The sequence below is a fragment of the Dermacentor silvarum genome, chromosome 10 (genome assembly GCF_013339745.2).
Source record: "Dermacentor silvarum isolate Dsil-2018 chromosome 10, BIME_Dsil_1.4, whole genome shotgun sequence".
In the NCBI taxonomy this organism is placed as follows: domain Eukaryota; kingdom Metazoa; phylum Arthropoda; class Arachnida; order Ixodida; family Ixodidae; genus Dermacentor; species Dermacentor silvarum.
Genome location: NC_051163.1, coordinates 126,104,736 through 126,117,424, shown reverse-complemented (window position 1 = coordinate 126,117,424; position 12,689 = coordinate 126,104,736). Strand labels below are relative to the sequence as shown.

General features: G+C 47.9%; 1 non-coding gene across 1 annotated transcript; it reads right to left on the bottom strand.

Annotated features, from left to right (window-relative positions):
• Positions 1-327: 327 nt before the first annotated feature.
• On the bottom strand, positions 328-402 carry Trnas-gga (transfer RNA serine (anticodon GGA)). Its single transcript has one exon. It is a non-coding gene; the product is annotated as a tRNA-Ser (tRNA).
• Positions 403-12,689: the final 12,287 nt, after the last annotated feature.

Sequence of the window (12,689 nt, the reverse complement as noted above, 5' to 3'; positions counted from 1 at the left end):
GATTTTATCGCCGTTGACGTCATACGAAACCTCAGGGCGACGGCAGAAATCCGCTTTGGTGTGTCTATATAACGCAGTAAAAACTCAGTGGATGGGAAAAAACAAGCATTGGCGTCGAATTCACCCTCCAAGGGAACCTTATAAAAAAAACATCGGAATACAAATACATCGGCGTAACACTAGGCGATGTAATAGTTCAGCGGAAATCCGCTAGGTGTAGATAAGTAATTAAAGGGAAACTGAGACATCCACCCAAATGTAGCAATTTGCTACAATGGAAACCCAACCGGGTTCCTCGAAAGAAAGCCTCGCAGTTGAAGAAAAATTCGTCCTGGTCCGGGACTCGAACCCGGGACCACCGCCTTTCCGGGGCAGCCGCTCTACCATCTGAGCTAACCAGGCGGCTAGCAGATGGCAGGGCGAAGTCGAATTTGTCGACAACCCGAAGCAAAGGCAAGTGTATGATGTAATAGTTCAGCGGAAATCCGCTAGGTGTAGATAAGTAATTAAAGGGAAACTGAGACATCCACCCAAATGTAGCAATTTGGGTGGATGTCTCAGTTTCCCTTTAACACTAGGCGAGCAACAAATGATCTATATCCGCACCGAAACGCATTAGTAAAAAAATCAAGTCGCCTCAAAGGCCGCACCTGGAACTTGGCCAGGCACGATGCAACCCATGCACTGTTGTACGCGTACTGTGGAATGCAATAGCTGTACCAGCGACAACGTTCGCTAACGACGCTCTGCCCTACTCCAGCGAAACCATAAAATGCCTGGAGCGCCACCAAAAGAACTGGGCCACTAGCTGCTGGGGGCTCCCCTCACAAACCAAAGCCGCCACGAACTATTCGGCGTGCATGCGAAGTGTCGCTGATGTGGTGCACAAGAACAAACCCACCTCCACGTCTTATATCAATGTCCGAGCCTTCCTTCAGACCCTCGATCGTGTACCCTGGCCGAGAGCCTGGCGCTGACCGGTCACACCGAGGAGGAGCGAGCTGCATGCGCCGAGGCCTCGAAGAGCCGGCTAGAACAGTGGGAACGTCAGGGTAGGCGCGCAAAGAAATGCAAAAATACAATAAAACAGTCCTTTGACTTTCCAGCAAGAGCCACCTCATCACAGCAGCGCGAACTCTGACTGCAGCTGGTTGCCGACGCCGGCCACGCCAAATACGCGAGCCACTGCCGGCTACAGCTGATGGCGACCAACGAAGCGGCAACGCGGATGGATGGGACGCGGGTATAGTGAACTAGAATATACCCTAGTGTTGCGACCGGCCGGGCTCTGGCGTCACCCTTTCCCGCGGATGCCGCGAGGTGGCGCCACTGCTATCCTTCCTAGCAGCTTCGGCCGCATTGTACGGTTCCTTCCGCAGTTTCAGCTGCGGTTGCCTTTTGGTTAATGCAAATATAAAATAGTCATGTTGGTCACTGCGTGGCCTAGCTGTTTCTATATATATTGTAAGGCAGCAGCACAGATGTTGTCTCGTCGCCTTTATTTGGCTGAGCCACGCGCTGAACGAAGACGACGCGCACAGTGATGATGATTATGTACAGGTGAAGATGAAGGATTAATACTTTGCTCACACTAATTACCCCCTCGCGCGAAAGCGGCCAACCTGGCCGCTGGTTAGAGGGGTGCGGTACGTCGTTGGAAGGGCTTTAGGCGCGAAAAGTGGACAATTTCTGTGCCACGGTAGCGGCCATCGGAAGGCGTGACAACGGGAGTGACGCGGTAGTTCACTGGCGAAGTTTGCTCTACAACAGTGTAGGGCCCTATAAAACGCGACTGAAACTTTTCGCACAGGCCAGGAACTCGAGTGGGTGTCCACAATAACACTTCATCACCGGGGCTGAACTGAACGACGCGGTGAAATGCATCGTAGCGAGTCTTCCTATCCTGTTGACTTGCCTCGGTGTTGAGGCGGGCGCGATGGCGACACGCGGCAAGGCGAGATATTAACTGCTCACTCAATGACGCCGACGATTTTACGGGGGCATCAAAAATAGAGACGTCGAGGAGAGAGGTCGGTTGACGCCCGTAAACTAGAAAGAATGGTGAGTAGCCAGTAGTGCGCTGTGCAGCGGTGTTGTAGGCAAAAGTCACGAATGGCAGGATGGTATCCCAGTTGGTGTGGTCAGCGTTGATGTACATGGAGATCATGTCAGAGAGAGTTCGATGGAAGCGCTGTGTGAGGCCATTAGTCTGAGGATAGTAGCTGGTAGTCGTCTTATGAATGGTGTTGCATGTGCGGACGACGTCCTCGAGTAGCTTCGACAGAAACGCCTTGCCACGGTCACTCAAAAGGACGAGTGGCGCTCCATGTCGTAGAAAGATGGCTTCCAGGAAGAAGGTCGCAATCTCCTCCGCGGATCCTGAAGGTAGCGCAGCTGTTTCGGCGTACCTGGTCAAGTGGTCAACTGCAGTGACGACCCATCTCTTGCCGCTAGCTGATAATGGCAGCGGTCCGTAGAGGTCAATCCCGATGACTGCGAATGGAGCGTCAGGACAGGGAAGAGGTTGCAGCAGTCCAGCCGGAGGTGAAGTGGGCCGTTTGCGGTGCTGACAAAGCGAGCAAGACGCGACGTATTTCGCTACGCAGGTGGCAAGTCCAGGCCAGGAAAAACGACTGCGGATGCGTTCATAGGTCTTGTGAAAGCCGAGAGCTTGTGGCCGAGATCAGAGGTCTTGTGAAAGCGGCAACTCGATGCGCATGCGCGCATCGAGCTGCCGCTTTGAAACTTCAGAGCGGATGGATGGCGTTCCGAAAATCTTCCGGACTTGGTGCTGGAAGGTGGTCCAATCGGGCAAGGCCCTCTCGTGGTTAAAGAACCACGTCTTCGTGACATGGGACAGGTAGAAGGCGACGTGGCGAAGTTACTGAGTGTCGTCCCAGTGGTTGTACTCACTCACCCGGTCATAGTTTTCCAGCCAGTCCTCGACGTCGTCGCGCGGGAGACCAGAGAATATAGTGGGGTCACGCTGCGGGGCGGTAACGGTCCATACGGAGGCGTCTGGTTGGGGGGCAGCGGGGGTGATGCCGGAGGCTCCGGGTTGCGGTACTTGGGTCATGGCAGTGCACAGGCGGAGCAAACGGCGACCCGAACGAAGCTCCAGTGGAACTCGACTGCGTAGAGGTCTAGGGGATTGAAAGCAATCTCCACCACTTTGTAAGGCAGCAGCACAGCTGTTGTCTCGTCGCCTTTATTTGTCTGAGCCACGCGCTGACCGAAGACGACGCGCACAGTGATGATGATTATGTACAGGTGAAGAAGATGAAGGATTAATATATATATATATATATATATATATATGTGTGTGTGTGTGTGTGTTTACTTACCACCCGCGCCCAGAACCTTCGCTACACAGCGATCGCTATTCAGTGCTGCCATACACGTTTGGCGTCAACTCGATACAGTAGTGGTGCAGGCTTATTATATAGGTGGTTACGGTTCAGGACACAGTGCTCAGCATTGGACATGAAAAGAAGGCCATCTCTTTATTTCACTTTTTACCAACTTTTCAAAAGAATTCCAAACATTCGCAGCACAAATGGCGCGTAGGATAGACATGAGCACAAAGCATCACCTACTGAGCTTAAAGTGTTTGGCGGCTCCGCGTTTTTTAGCATTACTTTGCTTTAGGCTTTTAGAAGGGAAGTGGAGCCGAGTGGTGATGCAAAAAACTGTGACCTCAGCTGCAATGCCCTTAGAATGGTCACGACAACCAAGCTGGTTTTTCTTTTTCAATTTAACTTGGCTTGGGATGTCTAGTATGCTGTCAGAGTGCAGCTCAAGCAAACTGAAACACGTTGTGAAAGCTTTTTCTAGATCGAGGACAAACTTATACAACAGGCTAGAAGGGTAAAGCAGGCCACCATTGCCCTTCATGCGTGTCAACATAGCTAGGTTTAGATGTTCAGCAGATTTCCTTTGCATAAGAAGAAGTTTTAGGCACTCTTCACATCCTGTCTTCAGTATACACTTCCGAACTGCGTACCCCGCTATGTTAAACGCCAGCCGGTTATCACTGGCGCCAACCTTTCCCTTTCCCCCAAGAACCACTTATAATCACTGGCGGCTGTATCGCATGGTGCATGATCTGGTGCACTTTCTGTGAGCAACGTCTGCGCGGCGGCTACGTTGCCATTATGTATAAAATTTTCCTTCAGGTGCTGCTTACCAGGTGAAAAATTGTCGGTGCCAGAATTTGCGGGCAAAACGGTGTGGAGAACTGCAGGCTCACAGTTGCCCTTTGACACTCAGTGGGCAAGATTCTCGAAGCTCAAGCAGTTTACGGTGGTAATAAACTGCTGTGGTGTTGGATGCGCATTACATATAGATGAATGCCTGACAATACCAAAAACATGCTCAACGGGATCTTGGCTTCCTCTGGATGTCATAAGGTACTTGTAGCCTAGTTTCTCAGTGAGATACTGAAGCAGAGAAAGCACACTTGAAACTGTCACTCGCAGCCCTGTGGCTGTAGTGACATAGTGGCTGTAGTGAGGTCAAGAACCCTTTCTGTCCCTTCGTGTTGACTTCCCACCATGACAGAAACTCTTGAAACAACCGCAGCTTGTCAACAGATGCGGAGTTTAGGCGCAGAGCTTCAGCTGGGAATCGGGACGTCATGACTTGCACAAGGTTATAGATGATCCTGTGAAACGAACGAAAGAAGAATGGACTTGTGTTTGTCCCCGTAGGGGCGTCTGCGTAAGCAGGCGTTTGGTGAGTTGCGCCACCACGTACCCGAGTACACGAGGGTTGGACCCTCCCGCCTGTGGCCGTGCGCGGCGTGTCCGGGGGAAAGGGGATCCTTGGAGTTGAGCCGAAGCCGGGTGTTTGAACCTTTATGGCCCCTCGGCAGAGGCAACACACTCCTTTGGCCTCTGCTTCACGTAGACGGCACCCCCGGGCTGACCCACCCGGGGGAAATCGGTAGTCGCCTTTTCTTGTCCTTCTCTTCAATCTTCGTCTTTCTCTCTCACTCTCAATCTATCCTGCCTTCTTTTCGTTTCCATTTACTTCCAGCATTCCTGGCGGCGAGGGTTAACCTTGTGTGTTATAACCACCCTTGGTTATATGTATTTTGTTATAGCGGGTACGTACAGCTGACGTTTGTGGAACTTGTGTTTGCAGGTCCTACATCGTCCCCTTGTTGGGCTCCATGGTGGGTGGCTGGCGTTTCTGCCAAAAAATTATTATTTTTTATGGCTTTTTCTTTCCCCGCATTACCCGATCGCCCCCTTAAGCGGGGGCGCACCGAAGACGTATTCAAATTTTTTGGCCTGCAAACTAAAAATTTCCCTTGATTCCACGTAATCCATTGTGAAAAACCCGAAAAGGCGGTGAGAACGATCTCACCTTTTCTGGTTTTAAAATGCCTGACAGAGACTACGAAATTGGCTACAAAGCTACGAAATTGGCTAGCGGCGACCTTCTTCTTGAACTCAGAGATATCAAACAACATGAGAAACTGCTGACCCTCGTATCAATTGGAGACTTTCCTGTCACTGTGACCCCACACCGCACTATGAACACCAGTCGTGGTGTTGTTTCGGATGATGATTTGATGGAGCTAAGTGAGACAGAACTATTAGAGGGATGGAGTGACCAAAATGTCATCAATGTCAGAAGAATCAAGATGAGGCGTGACGGAAAAGAAATTCTGACCAAGCCTCTCATTCTAACCTTCGGCTCAAGTGTACTGCCCGAGACTATCGAGGCAGGCTACGTAAAGATCAGAGTCAGGCCGTATATCCCTAATCCCCTGTGATGTTTCAAATGCCAGAGGTTTGGCCATAGCTCCCAGAGCTCTCGAGGTCGAACTACTTGTGCCAAATGCAGTGCTTCTCAAAACACATCTGAGTCGTGCAATAATACTCCACATTGTGTAAACTGTGAAGGAGAGCATGCCGCATACTCGCGGTCCTGCCCATCCTGGCAAAAAGAAAAATAAATTGTCACGATTAAAGTTAAACAAAATATTTCTTTTAAAGAGGCACGAAGGCAGGTGTCCTACCTGCCAAAAACCAGCTTTGCCGATGTGACGCGTCAGGGGGCAGCGTCGCAGCGGCTTCCGGCTGCTGTCCGGCCCACGCGTAGTCAGCCGGCGGTGAAGCCATCTGCCCCCTCGGCGGCTGCAGGTAGCACTGCTCCGCCATCCCAGAAGGGGCCATAGACCTCCGGGCTGGTGGCCTCTAGGGTCCCACCCCTTGAGGCGAGACTCTCAAGACGAACACACCCCTCGCAAGAGCGGATGCCCAGCGCCTCAGGAGAGGCGATGGACACAACCTCCAGCCAAGCGGCGCATCCAGAGCCTATGGAGCGGCGGGGGTCTCTCGACCGCTCCAAAAAAGAGAAACTGCGCGTTACGGGGCCTGAGAAGGGCTCTGTAATCTAAGGTATCGCACACCTAAGCACACAGCACCAATCTCCTTTTCAATATGGGGACGCAGATAGTTCAATGGAACGTCAGGGGTCTTATTCACACTCTTGATGACGTTAAAGAACTCATTCGCAAATACAGTCCCAGGGTGCTGTGTGTTCAGGAAACACACCTCAAACATACGCAAACAAATTTTCTTCCACAATATTCTATTTTTCGTAAAGATCGAGATGATGCAGTCGTGTCATCCGGCGGTACGGCTATTATAGTTGATAAAGGTGTTGCCTGTCGAGAACTAAAACTTCGTACGCCCCTAGAGGCAGTTGCTGTACAAGCGGTGTTGTTCAACAAGCTAATTACAATCAGCTCTCTATACATTCCTCCTAACTATCAACTTCACAAAACAGAATTTCAATATTACATAGATGAACTTCCTGAGCCATACATTGTTGCCGGAGATCTAAATGCGCATAACACTCTATGGGGAGATTCCCGTTGCGACTGAAGAGGGCGCCTTATCGAAAGCTTCCTATATTCATCTGGTGCATGCTTGCTCAATAAAAAGGAGCCGACGTACTATAGCATTGCACACAACACCTACTCCTCAATTGACTTAAGCATAGTATCCTGTACTCTCCTGCCATACCTAGAATGGCGCGTTATTAAGAATCCTTATGGAAGTGACCACTTTCCGATAGTTCTAAATTATACAACACAGGATGAATGCGCCCCATATGTTTCTCGGTAGAAGGTTGACTCTGCGAACTGGGAACTATTCAAAGAACTGACACGTTTAGATAGGAGCATTTCTGGTACCAATATCGACAATGATGTGGCTTACTTAACTAGTTTTATAATAGACGCTGCCACAAAATGCACCCAACAAACGAATGGACTGTCTAGTAAACGCCGCATTCCGTGGTGGAATGCCGAATGTCAAAGGCAAGGAAAAAACAAAACAAAGCTTGGGGGCTTCTACGTAACTGCCCAACAGCCGAAAATCTCATTAATTTTAAACAAGCAAAGTCGCAGGGCAGAAGAACACGTCGACGAGCTAAGAGAGATAGTTGGGAGAAGTATGTATCAAGCATTAATTCGTACACTGATGAAAGAAAGATCTGGAACCGAGTAAATAAACTAAAATGCCGACAGTCTCACCCTCTACCCCTAGTAAATACCCAAGGAGACAGCCTGGAAAATCACGCAATCTTTCTAGGTGAGCACTTTGAACAAATCTCGAGTGCATCAAACTACACGCACACGATTCAAAGAACACGCAGAGCGACAACACATTGAACGCAAATGTGGAAGAAATGAAGCGTACAATCGCCCATTCAGTTTAGCTGAACTTCATGCATCTTTGAATTGTTGCAACAACTCGGCGCCAGGTAGTGATCGCATCATCTATGAAATGATCAAACACTTACCCTCAGAAACACTAAATACACTTCTATCCCTTTTCAATGCTATATGGGCAGCTGGATACATTCCATCTTCTTGGAAAGAAGCTATTGTTATCCCCATACTTAAACAAGGCACGGATCCCTCTCTAGCCAGTAGTTACAGACCAATAGCTCTAACAAGCTGTCTGTGCAAGCTCTTAGAAAAAATGACAAACCGACGCCTAATCTGTTTCCTGGAAAATAACAAAATTCTAGACCCCTTCCAGTGTGGTTTCCGAGAAGGTAGATCGACAACAGACCACATCGTTCGCATCCAGGCCAACATCAGGGATGCCTTTATACATAAACAATTCCTTCTTTCAGTATTTCTTGACCTAGAGAAGGCATACGATACGACATGGCGTTTAGGTATCCTTCGGGACCTTATTTCAATGGGTGTCCGTGGCAACATGTTGAACAGAATCGAAAGCTATAGCTCTGACCCCACCTTTCGTGTAAGAGTGGTTAACAGTTTGTCTAGAACATTCACCCAAGAGACCGGTGTGCCACAGCGAGGCGTGCTTCGTTGCACGCTCTTTGTCGTAAAAATGAATTCACTTCATACAGTCATACCACGCACCATGTTTTACTCTGTATACGTCGACGATGTGCAGATAGGATTTAAATCCTGCAATCTTGCTATCTGCGAACGCCAGGTCCAGCTTGGCTTGAACAAGTTATCTCGGTGGGCGGATGAAAACGGGTTTAAAGTGAACACGCAGAAAAGTACTTGCATGCTTTTCTCCAAGAAGAGAGGCGCAACGCCAATCCTTAGTATTTTTATTAATGGAGATGGACTCACTGTCAGCAGTGAACATAAATTCTTAGGAATCATCTTGGATTCAAAACTAACGTTTATACCCCAGATCAAATACCTCAGGACGAAATGCATGAAAACAATGAACCTCCTTAAGCTTCTGTCCCACACCACATGGGGTAGCGACAGGAAGTGCCTATTGGACCTGTACAAAAGTCTTGTACGTACACGTTTAGACTATGGTGCCGTTGTGTACCACTCTGCCGCATCATGCGCGTTGAAGATGCTAGATCCGATTCATCATTTAGGTATCCGCCTGGCCACAGGTGCTTTCAGGACAAGTCCTATACAAAGCCTATACGCAGAATCAAACGAGTGGTCACTTACCTTGCAGAGGTCATACTCTAGCTTTGCATATTTTCTGAAGGTACACGCAAACCCTGAACATCCGTGTTACGCTACCATAAATGATATGACTTGCACCACACTGTTTCGTAACCGACCTACAGCAAAGGAGCCCTTCTCACTGCGTGTGAGGAAGCTATGTGATAAAATGGGTGTCCCACTTTTAGAACCTCGTTTAAAAGCCCCAGCAAAGCTCTTACCACCGTGGCAGTGGCAGCTCATTAAACGTGATACATCGTTTGTTCATGTTACAATGCATGCTCCAGAGGCACACATCCGAATGCACTTCCTCGAACTGCAGCTAAAGTACTCATGCCCAGAATTTTATACTGATGCATCGAAGTCCCATGCTGGCGTGTCTTATGCAGCCGTTGGTCCGTCTTTCTCAGAATCTGACGTCTTGCACCCGGAAACAAGCATCTTTTCTGCGGAGGCATACGCTGTAATGTAGGCTGTTAAATGCATCAGGAAAACCAATCTACCCAATGCCATCATATTCACTGACTCCTTGAGTGTAGTAAAGTCCTTAATGTCACTCCGTAAACAGAATAACTCTGTACTCAACGAGCTTTACTCCCGTCTGTGCACTGCGTACTTATCTAACCAGCTTACTGTGATCTGCTGGGTGCCTGGCCACAGAGGCATCGAAAGGAACATGCTGGCAGACCAAATAGCCACATCCCTTACAGCGAAAGCTAGCAACACTTTCATATCTGTACCTGTGACCGACTTGAAGACTTTTCTCCGCAGAAAAATTAGGACATACTGGCAGCAAATGTGGGACACTGAAACATCAAATAAGCTGCATGTAATTAAACCTCAGTTGGGTATTTGGCGACCAACAACAAAAATACGGCGAACTGAAGTAATTCTTTGTCGACTTAGGATAGGCCATACCTACGGGACCCACTCTTACTTGCTGTCTGGTGCTGAACCTCCCATCTGCACAAAATGTGGAGAGACGCTGACCGTCCTACATGTCCTCGTAGAATGCCGCGAATCAGAAGCTGAAAGAAAAAAGCACTTTCCTCTGGCTTACAAAGAGAACGTTCCCCTTCATCCAGCAAAGTTCCTTCATGTGGACTCATTTTTCAACAGCAAATCACTTTTAAGCTATTTACATGTTGATTCACTACAGGTTCTACGCCCGATAAATTCGTAGCATGACCTCTTAACAGAGGCTACTGCTGCGATACTAGCATTTGTATGGCACGTGCCTCCAAAGCCTTGCACATAAGGTTCTTGATGAGGCAGCAGTGCCACTGGCACTTACAAATTTTAGAAAATCATCCTCTACATACATACATACATACATAATCATACATGTTTTATGTCCCACAGGACACTTTAAAGCCACTGCCATAATTTTAATACATTGTTATTTTACGCACTGTACAGCGACTCTGCCTTTAGGCCCATATACAGCCGTGTTCAATCCTTTCCACTTCACTGTTCAATTAAATATTCATAATCATTTGCATGGCGCTCTTTGGCCAGACTTGGCCCTTGCGCCACTAAACATCACATATCATCATGGACTTGTGTTTGTGAGCAACGCTCTTAAGATAGACTGCTATATGCAAGGCGAAAGGTACAGTCGCAATATAACCATAATGTGATGATGCTTACTTGAAAAACTTTAGTGTAAGTGAGACGTCACCGCACGTATCCTCAATTCCATTCTTGTAGAGCTGTAGTCCATGAATCACTTTTTCTCCAAAAAGTTGAAAAGCTAACGATACGCTCATCCTTTCAAAATTGTTAGGGTTTGTGTGACTTCCGGTAATTCCATGCATTGCCTGCAATGTGACGCTGCAACAATCCAGTGCCAAATCTTTACAAATTGCAAAGATACCTGGAAGGAATATCAAAGTGAGCAACTGTTAGAAAAAAACAGATACTAAGTGTATTAATAAAATTGCATGGCATTCAAGGAGACCACAAACAACTTACCCGGCCGTAGGGTGTTTCATAGTCTGAGCTCAGCAGTCCATTCCGCAGGACTTAATCAGGTGGGGAAAGTCTGACAAAAAATTGAAGTTGGCGCGCTGGGTCCACTGGATGCAGTGTGCTGCACTTGGTTTCTGTCAGTGATGCTTTGATGCCCCTTAAAAACCACATATTCCGGTGCCAAGTGGCACCATCGGACGTAATGAAATCAACTTTGAGTCCTGCCTTTTCAGCTAAAATGACAGCTTCAAGCATGATCTTTGTCAGCAGGTCCCCATTTACGTTTCGATGGGTCGCAAATGCAGCGAGTATGTGTCCACTTTCCCACAAAGGGCACAAAAATTACTACCATGCCATGATCACACACAATGTGCTTATCAGGTGCTCCGAGAGTTTCATCTCATCGAATATCAGGCTTCCGTGACATGAAAACTGGTCCATAGTGTTTGTCTTTTGTTTCAGCACATCAAAAATTTTATGGCTGAATCCAAACCCAGTTTTGTAACACTTCAAATGTTTGCGAAGTCTAGTCTTACTAGGGAGAACACAGATTTTTTCCCGTATCAAATGCTCATACAACTTCGCACTTTTAAGCTGCATAATCAAACATTCGAGCACCCACTCATTCGAGAACGTCATGCCTTTAGTACTCTTCTGTGACGAAGCTTTGAATATGTGCACAGTTGCCTCACGTTGCTTCTCTGGTAGGAGAGCTACTTTTGCATACAATTCTTCTTCAGCAATTGCCATATTCTTGGCTAACATTGCACTCAACTTTTTCTTTAGCACATTTGCCTGATTTTGAAGACGTGCCATCTTCATTTTTTGTTGCGTCAATCGTGAAGAAATGATTTTCTTTGCAGGAAGGCGTACACGAGGATTAATGTACGACTTTCTTGTTAGTAACGCATTCCTTAGGGAATTGCATTCTGTACACAGTGTTCCTGCAAATAAACAAGCAATGCAGGCGTTAACATTGGACGCTTGAACATTTGAGGCAACGTGGAAATGTTATGGGCGTCCTAATGCACTTTACGTCTACTTACCTTCAGAATAAACTTTTCCAAAGCAGCGCACACTGAACACGGATCGTCGAGGAGTGTTCGCTCAAGCTCGAAGATGCGCGGTCAGCTGAGAAGAAAGCGGCTTGAATTCTTGTTTGTACATCGCTCTCTTGCACACAAGGCTTGTTTCAGCTTTTTCCTATACGGATGTGGCTTCAGAAAGAGATCGCACGTATTTCTCGTCACACAACGCACCCTGATAGAAGACTTCGGCAACAATGTGCTTTACGCTCACCTTCAGTGAGCGTAAAGCACACAGCTATTTCATGAGAAATCTCCAGGTTTGTATGCTTGCTTATCCATGTCGTCGCAAATATCATACCGCAGTGGGCATCTGTTTCTACACGACACCAGTACTTTTAGGCAACTTCAAGCATGCGAATGGCTTCAATTGAGAGCCGTGCACTAGTGCCGACAGTCAGGTTTCGAAGATGTATACTTTCCATTTCACCACTGTCGTAGACTTCATCAGGTGCGTCAGGCTTGTGCTGCTTTTTGCTTTCGCCTTGCGCAGGTTGTGTTGTTCTCCTTTCCTGTCGGGCCTTTGCTTAGGTGCTGCGATGAAAAGGCACGCTGGAGAACCTGGCAAAAGCGTTGGCACGGCGTGAGGTGCCAATGACAGTTTTCCTCCGGGAATGCTCACTTCACCGCCGTTAATCACGTGCACATATTCGCGC